Consider the following 27,113-nt stretch of genomic DNA (forward strand, 5'->3'; position numbering starts at 1 on the left):
CGCGCCGTGAACGGGGGGCAGACCCAGTGTGGCTGAGGCACTGCGAGCACACGCCAGTGTTATTTGTTTGCAGCATCCCTCCCTACCTCCCCTCAGTGCGACTGAACAAGTGAGCCTAAAAAAAAAAAAAAAGTGTCCTCCACCGTCCCCTTTGTGTCAGGGCGGAAACCAGACACTGAAGAGACCAGCAAACAGAAGAAGCTATAACAGAGGGAACCGCCTTGGAAGCTACAGGCAATAGATTAAGACCCTGTGGTTACTACCATCTACATAGGAAGGGGCCTATAGATCTTGAGAAATATAAGTTGGACCAAGGAACTAGCCAAAAATGAACTGAACCCACAATACTCACAACAAAACCAGAGAAAGTCCTAGATATATTTTTACTATTTGTACGATCATTCTTTCTTTTTTTTTTTTTTTTAAAAAAAATTTTTTAAGTCCTCTATTATTCCTTTAATTTCCAGTTTTATAACCGATTATTTTTGCAAAAAAAAAAAAAAAGAAGACCCTATTTTTTTAAAGCAAACTTCATATATATATATATTTATAATTTTTTGACTTTTTTGTCCTTCTTTTCTTCAACATTGTATTTTTGAAATTCCAAACTCTACTATAGATTTTTAATTTTAGCTTTTTAGTATTTGTTATCAATTTTGTACCTATAGTTTTTTTTTTTTTGTTTTTTTTTTATATAATTTCTGTGACCCTTTTTTTTTTTTTTTTTTTCTCTGTTTCTTTCTCTTCTTCTTTTAAATAACATTGTATATCTGAAATTCCAAACTCTACTCTAGATTTTTAATTTATGCTTTTTGGTATTTGTTATCAATTTTGTACCTGTATTTTTTTTTTATAATTTATGCGACTTTGTTTGTTCTTGTTTGTTTTTTTCTCTCTCTTTCTTTTTCTTCTTCTTTCTTTAACATTGTATTTTTGAAATTCCAAACTCTACTCTAGATTTTTAACTTTTGCTTTTTGGTATTAGTTATCAATTTTGTACCTATATTTTCTTTATAATTTTTGCGACCTTGTTTGTTTTTGTTTGTTCGTTTTTTCTCTTTCTTTTCCTTCTTCTTTTCTTTAACATCGTATTTTTTGAAATTCCAAGCTCTACTCTAGATTTTTAATTTTTGCTTTTATGTATTTGTTACCAATTTTGTACCTTTAAGAACCCAATCTTCAGTACCCATTTTTCACTAGGGAGCGAGATTACTGGTTTAACTGCTCTCTCTCCCTTTGGACTCTCCTTTTTCTCCACTAGGTCGCCTGTGTCTCCTCCCTAACCCCTCTCTACTCTACCCAACTCTGTGAATTTCTGTGTGTTCCAGATGGTGGAGAACACTTAGGGAACTGATTACTGGCTGGATCTGTCTCCCTTCTTTTCATTCCCCCCATTTATCCTCCTGGCCACCTCTGCCACCTTCCTCTTTCTTCTCTTCTCTGTATAACTCTGTGAACAACTCTGAGCGGTCCAGTTGTGGAGTGCACATAAGGAAGAGATTACTGAATAGCCCACTCTCTCCTCTATTGATTCCACCTCATCTCATTCAGGTCACCTCTAACTCCCTCCTCACTCTTCTCTTCTCCACATAATGCTGTAAACCTCTCTGGGTGAAACAAGTTTCAGGGCAAGACATACCAAGCAAATTCTCCAGCAGCAAGGAACACAGCCCTGAGCTCCAAGATACAGGCAGCCCAAAGTCACCCCAAAACCATAGACATCCCATAACTCATTACTGGACATTTCATTGCACTCCAGAGAGAAGAAATACAGCTCCACCCACCAGAACACCGACACAAGCTTCCCTAACCAAGAAACCTTGACAAGCCACTTGTACAAACCCACACAGAGTGAGGAAACACCACAATAAAGAGAACTCCACAAACTGCCAGAAAACAGAAAGGACACCCCAAACTCAGCAATTTAAGCAAGATGAAGAGACAGAGGAATACCCAGCAGATAAAGGAACAGGATAAATGCCCACCAAACCAAACAAAAGAGGAAGAGATAGGGAATCTACCTGATAAAGAATTCCGAATAATGATAGTGAAATTGATCCAAAATCTTGAAATCAAAATGGAATCACAGATAAATAGCTTGGAGACAAAGATTGAGAAGATGCAAGAAAGGTTTAACAAGGACCTAGAAGAAATAAAAGAGAGTCAATATAAAATGAATAATGCAATAAATGAAATTAAAAACACTCTGGAGGCAACAAATAGTAGAATAACAGAGGCAGAAGATAGGATTAGTGAATTAGAAGATAGAATGGTAGAAATAAATGAATCAGAGAGGATAAAAGAAAAATGAATTAAAAGAAATGAGGACAATCTCAGAGACCTCCAGGACAATATTAAACGCTACAACATTCAAATCATAGGGGTCCCAGAAGAAGAAGATGAAAAGAAAGACCATGAGAAAATACTTGAAGAGATAATAGTTGAAAACTTCCGTAAAATGGGGAAGGAAATAATCACCCAAGTCCAAGAAACCCAGAGAGTCCCAAACAGGATAAACCCAGGGCGAAACACCCCAAGACACATATTAATCAAATTAACAAAGATCAAACACAAAGAACAAATATTAAAAGCAGCAAGGGAAAAACAACAAATAACACACAAGGGAATTCCCATAAGGATAACAGCTGATCTTTCAATAGAAACTCTTCAAGCCAAGAGGGAATGGCAAGACATACTTAAAGTGATGAAAGAAAATAACCTACAGCCCAGATTATTGTACCCAGCAAAGATCTCATTCAAATATGAAGGAGAAATCCAAAGCTTTACAGACAAGCAAAAGCTGAGAGAATTCAGCACCACCAAACCAGCTCTCCAACAAATACTAAAGGATATTCTCTAGACAGGAAACACAAAAACGGTGTATAAACTCGAACCCAAAACAATAAAGTAAATGGCAACGGGATCATACTTATCAGTAATTACCTTAAACGTAAATGGGTTGAATGCCCCAACCAAAAGACAAAGACTGGCTGAATGGATACAAAAACAAGACCCCTACGTATGTTGTCTACAAGAGACCCACCTCAAAACAGGGACACATACAGACTGAAAGTGAAGGGCTGGAAAAAGATTTTCCATGCAAATAGGGACCAAAAGAAAGCAGGAGTAGCAATACTTATATCAGATAAAATAGACTTTAAAACAAAGGCTGTGAAAAGAGACAAAGATGGTCACTACATAATGATCAAAGGATCAATCCAAGAAGAAGATATAACAATTATAAATATATATGCACCCAACACGGGAGCGCCACAATATGTAAGACAAATGCTAACAAGTATGAAAGGAGAAATTAACAATAACACAATAATAGTGGGAGACTTTAATACCCCACTCACACCTATGGATAGATCAACTAAACAGAAAATTAACAAGGAAACACAAACATTAAACGATAAAATAGACCAGTTAGACCTAATTGATATCTATAGACATTTCATCCCAAAACAATGAATTTCACCTTTTTCTCAAGTGCACATGGAACCTTCTCCAGGATAGATCACATCCTGGGCCATAAATCTAGCCTTGTTAAATTCAAAAAAATAGAAATCATTCCAAGCATCTTTTCTGACCACAATGCAGTAAGATTAGATCTCAATTACAGGAGAAAAACTATTAAGAATTCCAACATATGGAGGATGAACAACACGCTGCTGAATAACCAACAAATCACAGAAGAAATCAAAAAAGAAATCAAAATTTGCATAGAAACTAATGAAAATGAAAACACAACAACTCAAAACCTGTGGGACACTTTAAAAGCAGTCCTAAGGGGAAAGTTCATAGCAATACAGGCATACCTCAAGAAACAAGAAAAAAGTCAAATAAATAACCTAACCCTACACCTAAAGCAACTAGAAAAGGAAGAAATGAAGAACCCCAGGGTTAGTAGAAGGAAAGAAATCTTAAAAATTAGGGCAGAAATAAATGCAAAAGAAACAAAAGAGACCATAGCAAAAATCAACAAAGCCAAAAGCTAGTTCTTTGAAAGGATAAATAAAATTGACAAACCATTAGCCAGACTCATCAAGAAACAAAGGGAGAAAAATCAAATCAATAAAATTAGAAATGAAAATGGAGAGATCACAACAGACAACACAGAAATACAAAGGATCATAAGAGACTACTATCAACAATTATATGCCAATAAAATGGACAACGTGGAAGAAATGGACAAATTCTTAGAAAAGTACAACTTTCCAAAACTGGACCAGGAAGAAATAGAAAATCTTAACAGACCCATCACAAGCACGGAAATTGAAACTATAATCAAGAATCTTCCAGCAAACAAAAGCCCCGGTCCAGACGGCTTCACAGCTGAATTCTACCAAAAATTTAGAGAAGAGCTAACACCTATCCTACTCAAACTCTTCCAGAAAATTGCAGAGGAAGGTAAACTTCCAAACTCATTCTATGAGGCCACCATCACCCTAATACCAAAACCTGACAAAGATCCCACAAAAAAAGAAAACTACAGGCCAATATCACTGATGAACATAGATGCAAAAATCCTTAACAAAACTCTAACAATCAGAATCCAACAACACATTAAAAAGATCATACACCATGACCAAGTGGGCTTTATCCCAGGGATGCAAGGATTCTTCAATATCCACAAATCAATCAATGTTATACACCACATTAACAAATTGAAAAATAAAAACCATATGATTATCTCAATAGATGCAGAGAAAGCCTTTGACAAAATTCAACATCCATTTATGATAAAAACTCTCCAGAAAGCAGGAATAGAAGGAACATACCTCAACATAATAAAAGCTATATATGACAAACCCACAGCAAACATTATCCTCAATGGTGAAAAATTGAAAGCATTTCCTCTAAAGTCAGGAGGAAGACAAGGGTGCCCACTTTCACCATTACTATTCAACATAGTTTTGGAAGTTTTGGCCACAGCAATCAGAGCAGAAAAAGAAATAAAAGGAATTCCGATTGGAAAAGAAGAAGTACAACTCTCACTGTTTGCAGATGACATGATCTTCTACATAGAAAACCCTAAAGACTCCACCAGAAAATTACTAGAACTAATCAATGATTATAATAAAGTTGCAGGATATAAAATCAACACACAGAAATCCCTTGCATTCCATACACTAATAATGAGAAAACTGAAAGAGAAATTAAGGAAACAATTCCATTCACCATTGCAATGGAAAGAATAAAATACTTAGGAATATATCTACCTAAAGAAACTAAAGACCTATATATAGAAAACTATAAAACACTGGTGAAAGAAATCAAAGAGGACACTAATAGATGGAAAAATATACCATGTTCATGGATTGGAAGAATCAATATAGTGAAAATGAGTATACTACCCAAAGCAATTTATAGATTCAGTGCAATCCCTATCAAGCTACCAACAGTATTCTTCACAGAGCTAGAACAAATAATTTCACAATTTGTATGGAAATACAAAAAACCTCGAATAGCCAAAGCGATCTTGAGAAAGAAGAATGGAACTGGAGGAATCAACCTACCTGACTTCAGGCTCTATTACAAAGCCACAGTTATCAAGACAGTATGGTACTGGCACAAAGACAGAAATATTGATCAATGGAACAAAATAGAAAGCCCAGAGATAAATCCACGCACATATGGGCACCTTATCTTTGACAAAGGAGGCAAGAATATACAATGGATTAAAGACAATCTCTTTAACAAGTGGTGCTGGGAAAACTGGTCAGCCACTTGTAAAAGAATGAAACTAGAACACTTTCTAACACCATACACAAAAATAAACTCAAAATGGATTAAAGATCTCAACGTAAGATCAGAAACTAAAACTCCTAGAGGAGAACATAGGCAAAACACTCTCCGACATACATCACAGCAGGATCCTCTATGACCCACCTCCCAGAATATTGGAAATAAAAGCAAAAATAAACAAATGGGACCTAATTAAGCTTAAAAGCTTCTGCACAACAAAGGAAACTATTAGCAAGGTGAAAAGGCAGCCTTCAGAATGGGAGAAAATAATAGCAAATGAAGCAACGGACAAACAACTAATCTCAAAAATATACAAGCAACTCCTACAGCTCAACTCCAGAAAAATAAATGACCCAATCAAAAAATGGGCCAAAGAAGTAAATAGACATTTCTCCAAAGAAGACATACAGATGGCTAACAAACACATGAAAAGATGCTCAACATCACTCATTATCAGAGAAATGCAAATCAAAACCACTATGAGGTACCATTTCACGCCAGTCAGAATGGCTGCGATCCATAAGTCTACAAGGAATAAATGCTGAAGAGGGTGTGGAGAAAAGGGAACTCTCTTACACTGTTGGTGGGAATGCAAACTAGTACAGCCACTATGGAGAACAGTGTGGAGATTCCTTAAAAAACTGGAAATAGAACTACCTTATGATCCAGCAATCCCACTGCTGGGCATACACACTGAGGAAACCAGAAGGGAAAGAGACACGTGTACCCCAATGTTCATCGCAGCACTGTTTATAATAGCCAGGACATGGAAGCAACCTAGATGCCTATCAGCGGATGAATGGATAAGAAAGCTGTGGTACATATACACAATGGAGTATTACTCAGCCATTAAAAAGAATACATTTGAATCAGTTCTAATGAGATGGATGAAACTGGAACCTATTATACAGAGTGAAGTAAGCCAGAAAGAAAAACACCAATACAGTATACTAACGCATATATATGGGATTTAGAAAGATGGTAACAATAACCCTGTGTACGAGACAGCAAAAGAGACACTGATGTATAGATCAGTCTTATGGACTCTGTGGGAGAGGGAGAGGGTGGGGAGATTTGGGAGAATAGCAGTGAAACATATATAATATCATGAATGAAACGAGTCGCCAGTCCAGGTTCGATGCACGATACTGGATGCTTGGGGCTGGTGCACTGGGACGACCCAGAGGGAGGGTATGGAGAGGGAGGAGGGAGGAGGGTTCAGGATGGGGAACACAGGTATACCTGTGGCGGATTCATTTCAATATTTGGCAAAACTAATACAATATTGTAAAGTTTAAAAATAAAATTGAAAAAAAAAAAAAAAGAACCTCTGGTCTGGAAGGCTTCCTGCTTGGGACTTGAACCCACCTGGCTGGGACTCAAACCCAGCCAAAACCCATGGTACCTGGTTTCAGGATCTAATAAAGTTCAGGTTCTTGATGTCTCACCACAGAAAGAATTCAGTGAGAGACAAAGTTATAGGTTGCTGCTAAATCACTTCAGTCGTGTCCGACTCTGTGCGACCCCATAGACGGCAGCCCACCAGGCTCCCTCGTCCCTGGGATTCTCCAGGCAAGAACACTGGAGTGGGTTGCCATTTCCTTCTCCAATGTAGGAAAGTGAAAAGTGAAAGTGAAGTCGCTCAGTTGTGTCCAACTCTTTGCGACCCCATGGACTGCAGCCCACCAGGCTCCTCTATCCATGGGATTTTCCAGGCAAGAGTACTGGAGTGGGGTGCCATTGCCTTCTCCAAAGTTATAGGTAAGAAGTAGATTTATTCAGATTCAGACAGAATCACACTCCACAGACAGAGTGTGGGCCATCACAGAGGGCAAGTGTAGCCCTGAAATTTGGCATGGTTAGTTTTTGTAGGCTGGGTAATTTCATATGCTAATGAGTGGGAGGATTATTCCAACTCCTTTTGGGAAGGGGTGGAGATTTCCAGGATCCCGCCCCCGTCTTGGTCTTTTCACAGTGCCTTGAACTGTCAGGGCACCTCTGGGTGTGTCCTTTCACTTACAGATTGAGGATCAAATTCTAGTCTTGTCTGCCATCTTGGTCCCATTTGATTCTAACTGGTTTGTGTTGTGTCCTTGGCTATGTCATTCTTTCAAAAGTTGTGCCCTGCCCCTTTCCCTACTGTTACAGTGTGACATGAAAATTATCAGAAGCCTGTGTTTGTCAAAGGTGGTCCGTCTCATAAAGCTTCTTGAAGATGAATGCAATAACTGTTTATAAATGACGGAAAGAGTTTAAAAAAGAGGAGGATGCATAGGTATACATCTGATTGCGATGTAATCTGGTAAAGAAACTTGGTCAAATATTGGGATTAAATTTAACTGATTGTAATTAATAATAGCAAGTAATCCTAGTTAAATATTTCTCTCTGAGATGACTCAGGGGTCCTCTGAAATATCTTCAAGTTACCTGGAGGTCAAAAGTTTTCACCTGGGCTCAGTGCTCAAGGATAAGTTGTGTCCAACTCCTTTCGATCCGTGAACTGTAACCCTCAAGGCTCCTCTGTCCATGGGATTTCTCAAGCAGCAGCTCTGGAGCTAGTTGCCCTTTCCTCCTCCAGGTGACCTTCCCCACCCAGGAATCAAAGCCATAACTCTCACTCATCTCAGTCTTTATAGGTGGACTCTTTACACTGAGTCACCTGGGAAACCCAAAACAGCTTGTGGAAACTGCCAGGCAATACTTAAATCCATTTACCCAACTATGTTTAATCCTGTTTTAGAAAACCTTGATCATGCAAAACTCTAAAGGCATGTACTTTATTATATCTCAGGGTGCCACCAGTATCTTTAGTTTCCTAAATACCTATGAGTCTCTCTCTGCCCAAGGAAGGCAGTATTCAGTAATGTTTCAGTATCTTATTTTGTTTAGAAATAACCTAGCTATTTGATAAACTTGTCATTTAACTTAACTCAAAATTTCTAAGCTACCAAATACCTGGGGAGATCATTCTTAAGTACACATTTCTAAAACAATTTTTCCTAAAGAGTTTACCCAGAAGCTCTTATCTCACTTGCATTACTTAAAACTGCTGACCCTAAAGACTGTTTTAGTCAAAGCAGCAAGCCTAATCCACCTTAAATAGCAGATAGCAAGTCAATACTGAATATTTACCAGATCATATGGTTCTAAAATTGATCTTGGTCAGTTTTTTAGACATTTGGATTTAATTTGTAAGAGTTTACTTTTAAGCCAATTAAATATAGATTATATACAAGTTAAGTGGTACATAAAGACTGAGCCAGAAACCTCACAGTTTTTCTGCTTGAGTTTAAGAAAGCCTTCTTTCCCCACTTTTTCCTTCAGTCTCAGGATCTATAGCTGGAGTAGATAAATGTTCCAGAGGGCTAGGGCACAGGCAGAAAGAAATAGCAAATCCTTTTCCTGGAGACATAGCTGAAGACGTCCCAGTTTAGTAAAAATACCCTGGAAGGCAAGGGGCATTTACAGCTTGGAATGGAGCTCTGGTCACCCTTAACAAGAGGGAAAATTCCAACCAACGTTCTACCACAGGCAAAGCCCAACATAATAGGGAATGGTACCCTGGTATTGTCACAGTGAGTTCAGTCGCTCAGTCGTGTCCAGCTGTTTGCGACCCCATGGACTGCAGCATGCCAGGCTTCCCTCTCCATCACCAATTCCCAAGCCTGTTCAAACCCATGTCCATTGAGTTGGTGATACCATCTAGCGATCTCATCCTCTTTTATCCCCTTCTCCTCCAGCCTTCAGTCCTGCCCAGCATTAGGATCTTATCCAATGAGTCAGGTCTTTGCATCAGGTGGCCAAACTACTGGAGCTTTAGCCTTAGCATCGTCCTTCCAATGAATATTCAGGGTTAATTTCCTTTAAGATTGACTGGTTTGATCTTGCAGTCCAAGGGACTCTCAAGAGTCTTTTCCAATACCACAGTTCAAAAGAATCAATTCTTTGTTGCTCAGCCATCTTTATGGTCCAGCACTCACATCCATACATGACTACTGGAAAAACTGTAGCTTTGACTAGACAGACATTTGGTGGCAAAGTAATGTCTCTGCTTTTGAATATGCCGTCTAGGTTGGTCATAGCTTGTCTTCCAAGGAGCAAGTGTCTTTTGATTTCACGGATAAAGTCACCATCTGCAGTGATTTTGGAGCCCCCCAAAATAAATCTGTCACTGTTTCCATTGTTTCCCCATTGATTTGTCATGAAGTGATGGGACCAGATGCCATGATCTTAGCTTTTTCAATGTTGAGTTTTAAGCCAGCCTTTTCACTCTCCACTTTCACTTTCATCAAGAGGCTGTTTAGTTCTTCTTTGCTTTCTGCCATAAGGGTGGTGTCATCTGCATATCTGAGGTTATTGATATTTCTCCCGGCAATCTTGATTCCAGCTTGTGCTTCTTCTAACCCGGCATTTCGCATAATGTACTCTGCATATAAGTTAAATAAGCAGGGTGACAATATGGAGCCTTGACATACTCCTTTCCCAACTTGGAATCGGTCTGTTTTTCCATGTCCAGTTCTAACTCTTGCTTCTTGACCTGAATACAGATTTCTTATGAGGTGGATAAGGCCGTGTGGTATTCCCATCTCTAAGAATTTTCCACAGTTTGTTGTGATCCACACAGTCAAAGGCTTTGGTGTAATCAATGAAGCAGAAGTAAATGTTTTTCTGGAATTCTCTTGCTTTTTCTGTGATCCAATGGATGTTGGCAATTTGATCTCTGGTTCCTCTGCCTTTTCTAAATCCAGCTTGAACATCTGGAAGTTCTCTGTTCACATACTATTGAAGCCTAGCTTGTGTTGTCACACGTGAGCCTTATTATTTGTCTCAGCCAGTCAGTGCAAATGCTGTTGCACATTCATGCACAAAACAAATATGGTCCCACAAACAAAAGATCAGACAAGGTATAGCTCAAAGATTCCATTTCCACTCCCAAAGTGGCTTGCAATGAGCGAGTAGAATTTCCCATCATACAAAATGCCAGAGTGGTTCATCCCGAAACAATACATAGAAAAATACAAAGGACAGATAAGCTCTGTCCACACAGACAGAAAATCAGAGGAGGTACTGTTTAAAACTTCCAGATCAAGAAAGGCTTCCAAACAGATTGGCTCAGCTATTGAAAGAAAACAAACCCAGAGATGCTCTATGGGGGTTCAGAGTGACTCAGTTCCCCCACGGGAGTGAGACCAGAGTGCCTGGCACAGATGGAGTGGAGAGTGTTCCCAGCCTGTCCGTTCCTGTGACAAAACAATTCTAGCTGAAGAATAGTATACTAATTTAGGCCACCTCTCATTACTTTAAAGAGTGTGCATTGGTCAAACAGAATTACAGTGGGATCTCATTCTTCTAAGCAGTAGATTCATAGCTATAGGTCGACCAGTGTGCCAGTCTTCCCTGGGGGAGTGTCAGATGTGGAAGAGGAAGCAATGGCCACAATGCATGGCATAAAACAGCCTTGTACGCAGAACTGAAAGCAAAACCAAAATCCTCACCAGACAAACGGAAGCCGCATACACACAAAAAAACAAAGAGCCCTAGGCTCAGACGGACGTCCAAGTCCCCCTAAGCTGGTGGTGGCCTTGGTCAAAGCAGCACCTCACAAATGGGATGTTTTTAGTAGAAAATCCCCAGACGGGAATGAAAGGTTCTCCAAAGGGACCAGGTCTAGTGGCCTTGGTGTGCAAGCCTGGCAATTTACCAGAAGTGCTGGCAGAGGAGTTCCAAAGTCCCAGATGCTACTTTTCTGCTTCCTGATATTAATTCCTTGATCTGGAAGTCCAGGGTGGTCGAGATAGGAGAAGAGAGGAATGTCCTTCAGACACACACCTCCTGGACACAGTCCTCTGAAACCAGAGTAAGTGACACTTGTCTTTTCTGTGTTAGTTACTGGTGAGGGTCTTGTTGTTGGCATGTGGACAGTGTGGACTGTAGTCCTCCTATTGCAGGACATGACTTGTTTACCTGTCTGTCTTGTCAGAAGTGGAGAATTCTTCAAGGGCCAGTCAGATGCCTAAGGACCCAGCGATGTTTCTGAAGGGCAATGAATTGCATAGCAATACTGAGGATGCATGGATTTAAACAACTGGCTGCTCCGACATAACCTAAGGTGTTCTTTTTGTTTTGGGGGAGATTATCTTTCTGCTAAAAACAGGATACTTTCTTTTACAATGGTTTCTGGTGAGTGATTAAGAAAGTCATCCCAGTATTAAGGTACTTTCTGCAGACAGTTATTCAAGACACTAACAACAGTCAAATTTCTCTATGGAAACAAAGCCCAAATGTGCCGTAAGAAGCAATTTTAGCAAAAAGGGTAAGATTAATCAGAGAAACAATTGCAGAGGCAAAGATGATTTAATACTGAGATACTTTCTGAAGAGGACTAGACACAAGGATCCTCAGAATTAGGACTGTGTGCTGTTTTAGGAGGAGGTAGGATCTCACCTGCCGGAAGGCACGCAGCCGTCCACGTGACCTCCTAGGGGAACATCTATTCTGTTCTAAAGAATAGGAAGGTCAGAGTTTCATTCTGAAGGTGCAGGAACATGGGGGCTACTTGGAGGCATCTACTTCAGCCTTTCCTCCAGTAGGTCTGGAGGGTCCTAGACTTTCAGGATTAGAAATCCCCTGAAGTTTGCACAGCCAACCACCAGGCTCTGTGCCCCTCACTGACCCTTAAGTCCCCATTCTGGCTCTAGGACAACTCTAGGCTATTCAGACTGAAGGGCATGGATGCACTGGTAAGTGTTTATCAGCTAAGTCTCCTGAGAAACGTGCCCTGATTCCTAGTGATGGCCAATTCCCATGTGTAAATATTCCCATTCTGGTTGACTTTGAGTCACCAGCATGCTGGATGCAGAACAGCTGCACATGACTGGCTCTTATGAACCAGTAGAAGCCAGCTCCTGCACCCCACCAGGCCTGGGCATCTTCCACCACCACAGACGGCCCTTTGTCTGTCCAGAGGCTTCACCAACTCCCAGGATAAAGGGTGCTGGCGCTGGACCACTGGGGCAACGGCCTGGGGCAGACGTTAGTAGCAGGCTGCAGACGGACTGGCACGTGACATGGCAACATGCTCCTTGGGTCTCGCCTCCAGGGCCTCACTCCAGGCCATCTCCCTTTAGGGACAACATGCCCAGGAGCTGTTTTTGGTGCCCAGCAAGTGGGGAATAGTGAACTGGCTTGAAGGTGGGAGTGGGTGTGAAGTGACTCTGTTCAGATGGCCCCTGACAGTGCTGACGCAGTTTGCCTCCACCTTTGCCAACATTCCCCAGAAACTGGGCTCACGGGCTCAGCCTCGCACCCCTTGCTGTCAGTGCTGCCCCTGCTAACACAGTAAGCCTGAGAGCCCACCCAGAAGTGCTGACTGCCACGTGAAGTTGTCGGCACTGGCAGGGGCAGCAGAAATCAGAAATTGCCAGCACAGCTTGTTTAGTGAGTGGCAGCCTGGGTTTCTCCAGAAAGAGGCTTGACTAGCTGTATGCAAGTTCAGAGATGGAGGAGAGAGCCCTAAGGATGGATTGGGTGGGAAATGACCGCCCCCCAGCCTGGGGGCCCAGCAGCACCTCACCCGCCCTATGCCTTAATCTCCGAATGCCACTGCAGAAATGTGAATTTTGTGAGCAGGAAGCATTCATTAAGCTCTGTGGAAGGAGGAGCACTGGACTCTCAAGATTTTAGATAGGAATTATGATGTAGGTACCACTCACTTTACTGATCGATGTTTAGGTCGAATCAGTTAGATTGATGGCAGCATTTTGGAAAGTTCACAGTGCAGTGCAGATGGAAAGGACTGTCAATGTCCATCACTCTCAAGCAGAATTCATTTTCCAGATTAACTACAGACAGACCTGTAGGGAGAGGGGTACATTGGCAAGAATAGATTGAAATCTGGGATATTCCTGGTGGTGCTGGGCCTCAGAGCAGGGCACCTGCAGGGAAGGAAGTCCCCTCGTATTTACTGAGGACCTGATAATATCCAGGGGGAAGGCTCAGACATTCCCATACATCAGCCTTGGAAGGTAAGGGTACTTTTCCACGTTATAGGTGAGGAATGAGGCTCAGGGCGGTAGGTTATTTATCCGAGGTCACAGAGCTGGTAGGTTATACAAAAGCTTGTGCTCTTTTGGGGAGGAGTCTTCAATAAGTGATTGGAAAGGATGGAAAGGAGAGCTGAAAAGCAGGGGCTGGGGATTTTCTGCAAAGGCAGGCTATCTAATGGTTTTTTGTTTGTTTTTGCTTTCTGGCAACCCTCGTTACAAATCTCCTATAATTTATTTTAGGAGAATTCCAGCCTCTGTCTGGTCACTGTGTGACACTTCCTATCTTGAGGCTGTTTTGAGCCTTTCTTTCCTTGGAGCCCCCTCTTCTCCTTACCAGGTCACCCCACTCCTCCCAGTCTGTGCTTCCCTTTGACTCCTCCTCACAGCTGTCATGAAAGGTCTACAGAGTCACCTGGGTGACTGCAGAGGACTGTGTAACATGGGCCCGGCTGGTGGGGCAGGTCGGCCACCCAGTGTTTCAGCACCACGGCACTGTTGGTCTTTGGTGAATTTTACATTGCAGGTCATCCTTGGCCCTTCCTACCTAATGACAGTAGTGTCCCCCAGGCTTGGTGACAGGCAAATGCACATTGTCCTGTGCCCAGAGGGCACTGTATCCCTTCTAACTGAGATTCTTTTTCACCTCAAAAGCAAGAAAGATACCTTGCATCTGATGCAGTTCAAGATACGGGTAGTTTAACTCCAACATTAGTGTTTCTATTTAACTTTTTCTATAAAATAAGGTTTATCTAAAAGATTCTTTAAAACTTACAGCTATGACACCAATTCATGTGTTGCAAATGACACATTTTTTTTTTTTCTTGCCTAGGTGGTAACAGCCTCATCTAGTGTAGCACCGTAGAAATTCTCCAATCCTGATGAGCAAAATAGTTAGGGTAAACTTGTAGTTCATATTGAGTACTAGGAGGAATTGTTTTGAATGAGGAATGTAAGTGATCCTTAAGAAAAAACTTTTTGTTGTTATACTGTTTGATTCCTGTAATACAATGCTATTAGGTGTGCCCTGAAAGAAAATAAAATGTTTGAAATCTAAAAACAAAGATTTTGGACTCTCAGGCAGGACTGATTTCCTTCCCAGCCTCCTCTGGGGACCCGACAGTTCAGAGTTACTGCCCTGATTGGAGGCAGGAAAGCCAGGGGTTTCAGGAATGGGCCTGAGAGTGGCACGCACCAGGGTTTGAGCTCCAGCTCTTGTTCTCAGCAGCTTTGTGTCCTGACTGCTCCCATCTTATGTGCCTTCACCTCTAAAATGGGGAATGACCATGGTGCCCCCTCAAGGGCTGTTTATCACTGAGCCCAACGCCGAGTCCGTGGGAAGCCCTCGGGAAGCCTTGGTCATGAACACGCGTGAGGCCTCCCTTGTCCTCCCCTGTCTGTGCTCTCCATCCTCTGGACATCTCCTTCAGGGCACTCACTGCCAGAGCACTTGGGTTAGCGATGTGTGCATGCCCTGTTTGTTAGTGTGGTAGACTACAGGCTGCATGAGGGCAGAGGACCTGGGTCTCCCTGGCTCCACAGGGCATGGTACACAGTAGGCACTAGTAAGCAGCTGTCCAGGGGTTAAGGACGTGTACTCACTGCCTTGTTTTTGTTGTCCAGAGCCCACTGCCTCTAACGGCAAATACATACGGAAACATTTCCCTTGACCCGTGGGAGAAGCCAGGATGGAAACTTCAACCACCGCAAAGGACTATGGCATGACCACAGAATACGACTATGGGGACATGACCCCATGCCAGAAGGCACAGGAGAGGGCTTTTGGGGCCCAGCTGCTGCCCCCCTTGTACTCGGTGGTGTTTGTCATTGGCCTGGTCGGCAACATCCTGGTGGTCCTGGTGCTATACAAAAGGATAAAAAATATAATCAACATCTGCCTCCTCAACCTGGCCATTTCTGACCTTATCTTTCTCTTCACGCTGCCCTTCTGGATCGACTACAAGGTGAAGGATGACTGGATTTTCGGAGATGCCATGTGTAAGTTGCTCTTTGGGTTCTTTTTCTTGGGCTTGTACAGCGAGATCTTCTTCATCATCCTGCTGACCATCGACAGGTACCTGACTAACGTCCACCCCCAGTTTAAACGTCAGTGTTGGAACATTACCTCTGGTACTGTCACCAGCATTGTCGTCTGGGTCCTGGCCATCTTGGCTTCTGTCCCCGGCTTGTACTTTTCCAAGACCCAGTGGTGGCTCACCCACTACACCTGCAGTCTTCATTTTCCTCCTGAAAGCCATGGAAGAAAGTGGAAGCAGTTCCTGGCTCTGAAACTGAACATCTTGGGGCTGATATTGCCTCTGTTGGTCATGACTGTCTGCTATGGACATATAAAGATTATAAAGATTATGCTCAGAACTTGGAATAAGAAGGCCAACATAATACGTCTGATTTTTGTCATCATGATCACCTTCTTTCTCTTTTGGATGCCCTGCAATCTGACTGTGTTTCTGCTTTCCAAGATTCCCTGTGTGAGCACTGCAGCCAGCTGGACTTGGCCATTGGTGACAGAGGCAATTGCCTATGCACACTGCTGCATGAACCCCATAGTCTCTGTCCTTTTCTGCAGGAGGTACCGCAGGGTTCTATGGTACTTGCTCTATCAGCTGACTAAGTGTCCCTGCTTCCTCTACGAGGAGGCAGGAGAGGGTCAACTCCATGTCCATTACACAGGCAAGAAAGAACGCTGTTCTGTGTACAGACTCAGGCCCCTCAGGTCCATCAAGGACAAAGAAACCATAAGCTGCTAACATGCTGACTGGGGAGGAGGCAGCTTGGGTCTCCCAGCCAGATTCTGACACCTGACCTGGAATTGTAGCCACATGGGGTTGAGGGAGCTCCAAGGTGTTCTAGACAAAATCACCATTAAGGTTGGATTTTTCTCAATGAACTTCTCTTTGGTGGAAAATGAGATGTATAGATGAGATGGTGGAAATGAATAAATGAAGTGGGACATCCCAGAAGACTGGGTCAAAGGATGACAGAGAAAGGCTTGGTACCAAAGAGAAGTTCAGATTGTTGAACAGTAGCATTTGTAAACCAGTCACTGAGCATCTGCTACCCTCACCCCCAAGACCAGTGATCTTGGAGATAGAGATTTCCATAGCTGCCTCCACTCCGAGCAGAGAAGCCAAGCAGGAGCCGGCAGCCACCTCTCACCTCCCTACCCCCACTCCTAGGGCAGCATTTAGGCTCCTGGAAACCCTGAGAAATCTAGAACTCCTGATGGAAGAACTTGACACCTAATAGGAAGTAGGATTGGGGAACTGCTTTTGGCAGTGAAGCTAAGAAAGCCCTTGGATGGAATGTTTATAGTCACTAAAATCAACAAATACAGGCAGCGGGCTAGACACAGACAAAATGTATAAACTGCTGTACTTCTTGAAATTGCCGTGGAACGGAAGTAGTCATCACTTCCTTTTACCATTCCTGTCTTCTGAATAGTTTTCAGAGTCTCCCTTCCCTGTCAGTTGAGGGATGCAGCAGTAATTTCTGACAGCTTCACTGCAGAAATCATTACCAGGCAAAAGGAGACAGGGTTGATTTTTCTTCCTCTGGACCTCCATCCAGACCTTGTAGCTGTATGGATCAGAGTTCTGGCTGCCACCTTGGGCTGATCAGCAGGACAGTGACCTGGTGTGCAGGGTTTGAGGCTGGCAGGGAGGGCAACATCTACCAGGAGGGGTGGGGACTCTGTCAGTGTAGGAAGTCGAGGACCACTTAACTCAAAGAAATGCATTTACCCTAAAGGTCCTTAACATCTGAGCTCTCACCTGAATTAAGATAGGACCTCTTGTCCATCATGCCTTTCTTCCTTTTCCCCTTAGATGTACATTTCTCTAAAAGTGATTTTCCCAGTTATAAAAATTGTTTCCAGAAAAGCTTAAAATCACAAAAGGAGAAAAAAAAACTTCAAAATTATTCATAATCCCTTACCCAGAGGCAGCACCGTACATTCTTTGATGGGTTAATATTTTCTTTTAGTTTTCTCTCTTCTGTACATGTTTTATGTTTACAAATAAGATGAACTTTGACTGTAGTTATTCTTCACTGTTGTTTTTTTAAGTAGCAGTATGTGGGGATCACTTTCCCAGGCAATAAATCATTTCAGAGCATTGGTTTTGGGCCCAACACTGAGTTCTTCCACCGGAAGATACCATAATTCACTTTGGGTAAATGACCTACCTAGACATACCTACCTTCCAAGAAGACATACAGATTTCCCAGAAATATATGAGTAAGTGCTCAGCATCACTGATCATCCTGGAAATGTTAAGTCAGAACCAGAGTAGGATATCGCCTCATACCTGTGAGAGTGTCTATTTTGAAATAAACAAGAGATTTCAAGAGTTTTGAGGATGTAGGGAAAAGGGAACCCTCGTGCACTGTTGGTGGGAATGTAAACGGGTGCAGTCACTGTGGAAACCAGTATGGAGGCTCCTTAAGAAATTAAAAATAGAGCTACTGTATGACCTAGCAATTCCACTTCTGTGTATGTAGTATCAGTTCAGTTCAGTTCAGTCGCTCAGTCGTGTCCAACTCTCTGCGACCCCATGAATTGCATCACGCCAGGCCTCCCTGTCCATCACCAACTCCCGGAGTTCAACGAAATCAAGTCATTATCTCAGTGAAATGTCTTGTTCTCCCATGTTTATTGCAGCATTACTCACAATAGTCTAGGTATGAAAACAGCCTAAGTGTCAGTGGACAAATGAATGGGAAGAATTGAATGACCAAGGCAGAAGTCCTATTCTAAGGTTTTTAATGTGTATTATTTTTTTCATCCCCCTCCCCATTTTTATTGTGGTAGAATACACTCACAATGTACCCTATTATTGATATTTAAGTTACAGTTAAGTGGTATTAAAAATACATTCTTCTAGTGTCTGTTATTACAATGTTGGCCTTTCCTATGCGCCAATTGATCTCTGAGAATCATGCTCACAGAGGATTCTTGTTAGAAATGTGACTTTCAGGGGCCTGTGTGGACTCTGGAAGGGCACTGGTGACTCTGGGAGATCTTGGTCAGATTCATCATGCACATCGGGGATTTCTCCTGGGGTTTTTCTGGTATCAGGAACATTCTGTCCTCCAGGTTGTAACCCCACATTAACACTTCATTGGTTAAATGAACTCATTTGTCCTTCCAATCTGCTGTGATCCAAGCATTAACATCAGAGGTGACACCAAGTCTGACACCTTCGTCCTCCACTCAGGGATCATCGTGTTATCTAATACAGCATTCCAGCAGAGGATGTGGTGTGGGAGCCCTCAGGGCCTCTCAGACACTGTGTGGAAAACACTCATGGAGATTCACAGGACATTACCGTCTCTAAGAAATACTCAGTGAGGAACAGGTTTAAATATGATTAACCTTCACTCTGCCAATGTAGTTTTAAAGTAGAAAAAAACTTTTCTCAAATAACACCTGTTATCATCCCTCAAAGATGCTTGCTCCTTGGAAGAAAAGCTATGACCAACCCAGACAGCATATTAGAAGGCAGAGACATTACTTTGCTAACAAAGGTCTGTCTAGTCAAAGCTATGGTTTTTGCAGCCGTCATGTATGGATGTGAGAACTGGACCATAAAGAAAGCTGAATACCAAAAAATTGATGCTTTGAACTGTGGTGTTGGGAAAGACTCTTGAGAGTCCCTTGGACTGTAAGGAGATCAAACCAGTCCATCCTAAAGGAGATCATTCCTGGGTGTTCATTGGAAGGACTGATGCTGAAGCTGAAGCTCCAATACTTCGGCCACCTGATATGAAGAACTGACTCATTTGAAAAGACCCTGATGCTGGGAAAGATTGAAGGCAGGAGGAGAAGGGGACAACAGAGGATGAGATGGTTGGATGGCATCAGCAACTCAATGAACATGAGTTTGGGTAAACTCCGGGTGTTGGTGATGGACAGGGAGGCCTAGTGTGCTGCGGTTCATGGGTTTGCAAAGAGTCGGACACAACTGAGCGACTGAACTGAACTGATCATCCCTCAAGACTAGGGCTGGGTTGTAGAACACCAGGGGTGTTGGTCTGATGATCGGTCAGCACATGGGCAAAGCACAGTACAGTTGCCAACTGCCCACGGTCCATCCTGTCCTTTTGACAGCAGTCTCCATATCAACCCCTCGAGGTTGGTGGGGATGCTGGTGTTACCCCATGTGATCGATGAGGAGAGGAAGGGACTTGGCAGACACCACAGAGTGGTCAAAGGGCAGAGCTGGGCTCCACCCCAGAGTTTATTTCTTTATTTTTCAAAGTTTCTTTTTGAGGTGGACTATTTTTTCAATTCATTTTATTTCTTATTGAAGCAGAGTGGATTTACAGCATTGTGTTAGTTTCAGGTGCACAAGAAGGAGATTCAGTTATTCGTATGTATATTTTTTCACATTCTTCTCCATTATAGATTATGACAGGGTATTGAATAGAGTTCCCTGTGCTGTACAGTAGGACTTGTGTATCTATTTTATATGTATTTGTGTGTATCTAATTTTTTGAAGTTACCCTCTAAGCATTCATTTTCAAATTTGTTTTTAATTGGAGGATAATTGCTCTACAATGTTGTCTTGATTTCTGCTGTACAGCAGTGTGAATCACCTGTAAGTATACATACATCCCCTCCCTTTTGAACCTTCCTCCCACCTATCCCCATCTCACCCTTTTAGACTGACACAGAGCAGCGGGTTGAGGTCTCTGCTCACACAGCAGCTTCCCACTAGCTATCTCTCTTACACATGGTAGTCTATCTGTTTCAACGCTACTCTCTCAGTTTGTCCCACCCTGTCTTTCCTCCACTCTGTCCACAGTTCTGGTCTGTATTCCTCCCCTGAAAATAACTTCATCAGTACCATTTTTCTAGATTCCATGTATATGCATTATCATGTGTTGTTGTGCTTGTTTAGTCGCTAGATCATGTCTGACTCTTTTGCGACACCATGGATTGTAGCCTGCCAGGTTCCTCTGTCCATGGGATTTCCCAGGCAAGAATACCAGAATGGGTTGTCATTTCCTACTTCAGGGGATCTTCCCGACCCAGGGATGGAACCTATGTCTCGTGTCTCCTGTATTGACAGGCTAATTCTTACCACTGTACCACCTGGGAAACCCTAGTTTTGATATGCATGTCTCTAGTAATGAGTGATGTTGAGCATCTTTTCATGTGTTTATTGGCCATCTGTATGGCTTTGGAGAAATGTGTGTTTAGATCATTTGCCCATTTTTTGATTGGATTGTTTGTTTTTCTGACTTTGACCTGCATGTGCTACTTTTATATTTTGGAGATTAATCCTTTGTTATTTGCTTCAATTGCATATTTTCTTTGATTTTGAGGGTTGTCTTTTCATCTTGTTTATAGTTTCCTTTGCTTTTCAAAAGAGTTTAATTAGGTCCCATTTGTTTATTTTTGTTTTTATTTCCATTATTCTAGGAGGCAAGTCAAAGAGGATCTTCCTGCAATTTATGTCAATGAGTATTCTGCCTGTATTTTCCTCTAAGAGTTTTATAGTTTCTGGCCTTAAATTTAGGTATTTGATCCATTTCATCTGTAATCAGTGAGAGTTTTACTTCTTCTTTTCAAATCTTGATTCCCTTTATTTCTTTTTCTGTATGATGTGAAGAGGTGTTCCAATTTCATTACTTACATGAAGCTATCCAGTGTTGCCAGCAAAATACTTATTGAAGAGGTTGTCTTTTCTCCATTGCATATTCTTGCCTCCTTTGTCAAAGATAAGGTGCCCATAGGTGCACGGTTTTATCTCTGGGCTTTCTGTCTTGTTCCATTGATCTGTGTTTTTTGTTTTTCGTGCCAGTGCCATACTGTCTTGACTACTGTAGTTTTGTAGTATAGACTGAAGTCAGGAAGGTTGATTCCTCCAGCTCCTTTTTTCTTTCTGAAGATTAGCTTTGACTAATAGCTTTGGCTATTCAGGGACTTTTGTGTTTCCATCCAAATTATAAAGTTTTTTATTCTAGCTCTGTGAAAAATGCCACTGGTAATTAGATAGGGACTGCATTGAATCTGTAGAGTTTTTATGAAAAGTAGTCTTTTTCATGATATTGATTCTCCCCGTTGAGGAACATGATATTAGCTGCTTTTGTTTGTGTTGTCTGAGTTCCTTCGTCAGTGTCTTACAGTTTTCTGCATACAGGTCTTTTGTCTCCTCAGGTAGATTTATTCCCAGGTATTTTATTCTTTTTGTTGCAATGGTGAATGGGATTGTTTCCTTAATTTCTCTTTCTGATTGTTTTGTTGTTAATGTATAGGAATGCAAAGTATTTCTGTGTATTGATTTTGTATGCTGTTGGTTTACTAAATTCATTGATTAGCTCTAATACTTTTCTGATGGTATCTTTATGGGTGTTCTATGTATAGTATGTCATCTGCAAACAGTGAGAGTTTTACTTCTTCTTTTCAAATCTGGATTCCTTTTATTTCTTTTTCCTCTCTGATTGCCATGGCTAGGACTGCCAAAGCTGGTTCTTTGAGATGATAAACAAAATTGACAGACCATTAGGCAGAGTCATCAAGAATAAAAGGAAGAAAAGTCAATAAGATTAAAAACAAAAAGGAGAGATTGCAACAGGCAATGCAGAAATACAAAGGATCATAAGAGATTATGAACAACTATATGCCAATAAAATAGAAAACCTGGAAGAAATTAGAAAATTCTTAGGAAAGTACAACCTTCCAAGACTGAGCCAGGAAGAAATAAGAAATTATGAAACAGACCAGTCACAGGCACTGAAATTGAAACTGTGATCAAAAATCTCCCACAAAAACAAAAACCAGGGGGCAGATGGCTTCACAGGTGAATTCTATCAAATGTTTAGAGACGAGCTCACTCCTATCCTTCTCAAACTCTTCCAAAAAATTTCAGAGGAAGGAACAGTCCCAAACTCATTCTACAAAGCCACCATCACCCTGATACCAACACCAGACAAAGATATAACAAGAAAAGAAAATTACAGGCCAATATCACTGATGAACATAGATGCAAAAATCCTCAACAAAATACTAACAAACAGAATCCAACAACACATTAAAGGAATCATACACCATGATCAAGTAGGGTTTATCCCAGGGATGCAAGGATTCTTCAGTCTATGTAGTCAGTCAATGTGATACACCATAGTAACAAATTGAAAAATAAACATCATATGATAATCTCAATGAAAAAAGTGAAGGTGTTAATCATTCTATTGTGTCTGACTGTTTGCAACCTCATGGACTGTATAGCCAGCCAGTCTCTTCTGTAGATGCATAAAAAGTTTTTGACAACATTTGACACCCATTTATGATAAAAACTCTTCAGCAAATGGACATACAAGGAACCTACCTCAACATAATAAAGGTCATATATGACAAACTCACCACAAACATCATTCTCAGTGGTGAAAAACTGAAAACACTCTTTTCTAAAATCAGGAACAAAAACAAAGTTTGCACTTTTGCCACTATTTTTCAACATAGTTTTGGAAGTCCTAGTCAGGGCAATCAGTGGATTCTTTTTTGAGTATGCCCAGAGTACATTGAATTGAGGTTGAAAGTTTCCCCTCTGCCCAGTCAAGAATATATTCTTGAGTTATTTCAAAGGGTCCCCAAGTGGGTCCTCACATGTGTCCACAAGTCAGTCTGTTAGATGCTGTCACCACAGCACTTCTGCCGCCGCCTCGGCCAGCCCCGACTCAGTCTGCCTGAGAAGCCTCTTGCTAGCATCGTTGAAACCTTCACTAATGGGCTTTATTGTGAGGATGCCAGCCCTCCAGGTCCCAGCGCTGGGCCAGGTAACTCACAGACAGTTCTGAGCCTACAGCCTACAATTCTTCAGACCTGCAAGAATCTCACAGTCCGTAATGAAAGCAGCTTAGTCCTCCAACATCGGGGCTCAGATGCAATTCAGGGAGCCAGACAGGGAAGAAAGACCACATCACCCTCCAGCCTCCTTTTCTGTCCTCCTCACCACCCCTGAGTCAATTAAATTTATTCTCTGTCCTCCCTTAGAAAATAAAGGTGCTTGCGATCATAAGTCAATGACAGCAAACATTTGATGAGGCAACCAGAGAGATGATGAAGTATTTCATGCATTAGCAGTATCTGGGTGCAAAAGTCAGACAGCCCAAGTGCCCTGTCCCGTAGTTGCTGCAGCTCACTAGCCCACCTCCTGTGGACATTGTGACCTTCAGGGCACAGAGGTCGTTAGGTCTGGAGTCTCAGTTGAAAGTCACATTGGGTTGTTCCTGGATTATCCGCCAAAAGCTAAGAGAAAAAGCCATCCTCCTGGGTGATTTGGCATCCTCCTTGGCAGTCTAGAATAGGGCACCTCCCAGAGCCTCTACATTCCCCATCTTTAGAGAAGGCACAACCTCTCTGGCATCAGACACAGCCATGGACTCCTTCCTTCTCCCACTCCTCCAGGCTTCCACCAACAGATTACTATGGTGGAGTCCCATTTCCTTTGGTGTCCTAGTTCTTCCTTTCCACTGTGATTATAAAGACATTTATTAGAAAATACTTTATTCCTCAGGTCCCTTAATGAAGTCCAGATTCTGTTTGTTTTATACAGACATATGGATGTGCAGTTCTTTGTGCACATCTTCCTTTGTGCAGATCTTCCTGAGTCCACACAACTCAGTTTGCATGTCATCTTCAGCTACTTCCATAGAAAAAGTTTAATAACTCAGTACCCTATGCAGTCTAGAAGATATAATACTGAAGGAATTTGCAAGCCTGCACTGCCAGTCAATGTGCCTACATCAGATAAACCAACTTCTCTTATTCTAAAACAGGGAAGGTGGCTCCAGAAGCAATCTGCTCTCTGACCTCCTCACACGTGTCCCACGTCTCATACCTGGAGCAGTTGGAGCAAAGACCATAAATCTAAAAAATAATAATAGTAGGCGAAATACTTAGTCATTGGTCCTCCCCAAGACTTCTACCTTCTGTATATTCACAGAAATTGCCTTTAGCCCCAGCTCTGGATTATGCCCAAAGCTATTGCTAATGATGCTTTGCACATGGACAGTTTGCTATATTTTATAGCATTTATATAAATTGGCAATTTTTGCTCATTTCATGAACTATGAGATGCGAGTAAGGGGATTGGTATTAATAGTATCTGCGTTTTACAGATGAAGGAAATGAGAAATCAAGAGTTTGCCAAGGTGTCCCAGTTGAGCAGAATCACTCTGGTTGATCATAACCATTTATCTTCTCTTATATGATCATGTTTAATCTGGAACCATTTCCTATTTTGAATTCGGCTATTTTGAGTTAAGTAGACATATCATTACATTATAGATGGGTATTCAATATATTATGTTACTTTAACATTTACCAAGATGTAAGGATACATCAATGCCTTTAATTTGTAAGCCTTATCTGAATTTTAGCCAATGATTTGTGCAAGAAATGTGAGCCAGAAAACAGTATTCTAGGTTTCTTCTGTAAATACTGATAAATTTTAGTCACATAAATGACTGGGAGATACTCACATAACTGAAATAAGGTCCCCCAGAGCTTGACAGAGTGGAAGAATGACTTGAATAAAGGTTGAGTTACCTGGTACTAGGCCTGGCTCTGTCATTAACTCACTTTCATGCCTACCTCCTTTCCTTATTCAGATAATAAAAGAGGAAAATCCAATTCAATAAGTATTTATCAGGCAGGGGCTTACTGTGGACATTTAACATATGACATTTAATTTAAACCTCACTGCACTCCAAACATTCCATTTTACAGAAGAGAGGGCCAGTGTCAGGGAAATAAGAAAGGGGCAAGGCAAGGTCATGTTCCTTTCCGTGTACAAAGCCCTGCTTGCTGTTAAGAAACCTGTAAAGATGAAAGAGATAGAGTTCCTCTCCTGAAAGTGCTTTCAAAATAGCAAAAGTGAACACATGCACGGTCAGTGAGGAGGGAGGCGCCAGTTAATAAGGAGAAGCAAGCGCTGCAAGAAATGGTGCCGAAGGCAAGGGAAGCCTGTCAGAGGGAGAAATCACTTCTGCCTCTCATGGGTGGGTGAGGGTCAGGTGCTGATTTATCTTCAGAGTAGATTTTAATGTGTATATCTAAGGGAGATTATGAGTTTCAACAAGCAAAGATGCGGCAGTAAGACATTCTGGGTGCAGGTAGCATCAGTAAGACAGTGATGATAAAACTCGGGGTGTGTGCAGGACTCAACCAGCAGGTCGGTGCGGATGGAACACAAGCCCTGGTGACTCAGAGTGTCCCCTCCGGACCTGCTCCATCCCTGTTAGCAGGGAGCTCCCTAGAAATGCAGGCTGTCAGGTCCCACTCCAAATGGATTGCAGTCTGCACAGGTGATTCATGTGCAGAAGGAATAAAGGCAAGTCACACAGAAAGGTAGCTTCTGATCAGATCCGTAGAAGCTGCAGAATGTATTGGTTTGATGAGGCCTTGGAGCGAGACAGGGGGTCCGTGCCTGCTCTGCCGGCAGCTCCATCACTGTGCAACTGTGGGATCTCTGGCAAAGTTACTTCAACTTTATTTAAGCTACCTGTGGCCTCATAAGATTTTTTTAATGGACTTTATTTTTTAGAGCAGTTGCAAGTTCACAGCAAAACCCAGGAGAAAGGACAGAGTTCCCTTCCGGTTCACCCACTGCCCCCAAACACCCTCACCCTCCCCTATTATCATCATCCCCCAAACAGTGTCACAGCTGTTGAACCTACTACAGTGACTCATCATCACCCAAAGTCCCTAGTTTATAATAGGCTATACTTTTGGTGTTGTACAGTCTAATGAATTTAGGTAAATGAGTAATAATATGTGTCCATCACAATGGTATCATTTTCATAACCCTAAAAATTGCCCTTCAAAAGGTGCTCTGCCTTTGCATTTTTTCTCCCTAATCCCTGGCAACTGCTGATCTTTTTACTGTCTCCATAGTTTTGCCTTTTTCAGAAGGTCATGCTTTGGAATCATACAATATGTACCCTTGTCAGATTGGCTTCTTTCGCTTAGTAATATGTATTTAAGCTTCTTTTCATGGCCTGGATAGCTCGTTTATTTTCAGTGCTGAATAATATTTCACTGTCTGGATGTATCACAGTCTGTTTATTCATTCACCCACTGAAGGGCATCTCAGTTTCTTCTATGTTTGGCAGTTGTAAATAACACTGCTCTAAAAATCTGGGTACAAGTATTGAAAATTTTTTTTTTCAGTTTTCATACCTTTTATTGAAGTATAGTTGATTTACAATGTTATGTTAATTTCTGCTATACAGCAAAGTGATTCCGTTCTATACACATTCTTTTTTTAAAATATTCTTTTCTATTATGGTTCG

At 41.8% G+C, this 27,113-nt stretch overlaps 1 pseudogene; it reads left to right on the forward strand.

The window, feature by feature from the left end:
• The first annotated feature begins 11,287 nt into the window (after window positions 1-11,287).
• Window positions 11,288-23,737, forward strand: LOC102287732 (C-C chemokine receptor type 1-like; annotated as a pseudogene).
• The last annotated feature ends 3,376 nt before the right edge of the window (window positions 23,738-27,113 follow it).

Source organism: Bos mutus, chromosome 22, assembly GCF_027580195.1.
Source record: "Bos mutus isolate GX-2022 chromosome 22, NWIPB_WYAK_1.1, whole genome shotgun sequence".
In the NCBI taxonomy this organism is placed as follows: Eukaryota; Metazoa; Chordata; class Mammalia; order Artiodactyla; family Bovidae; genus Bos; species Bos mutus.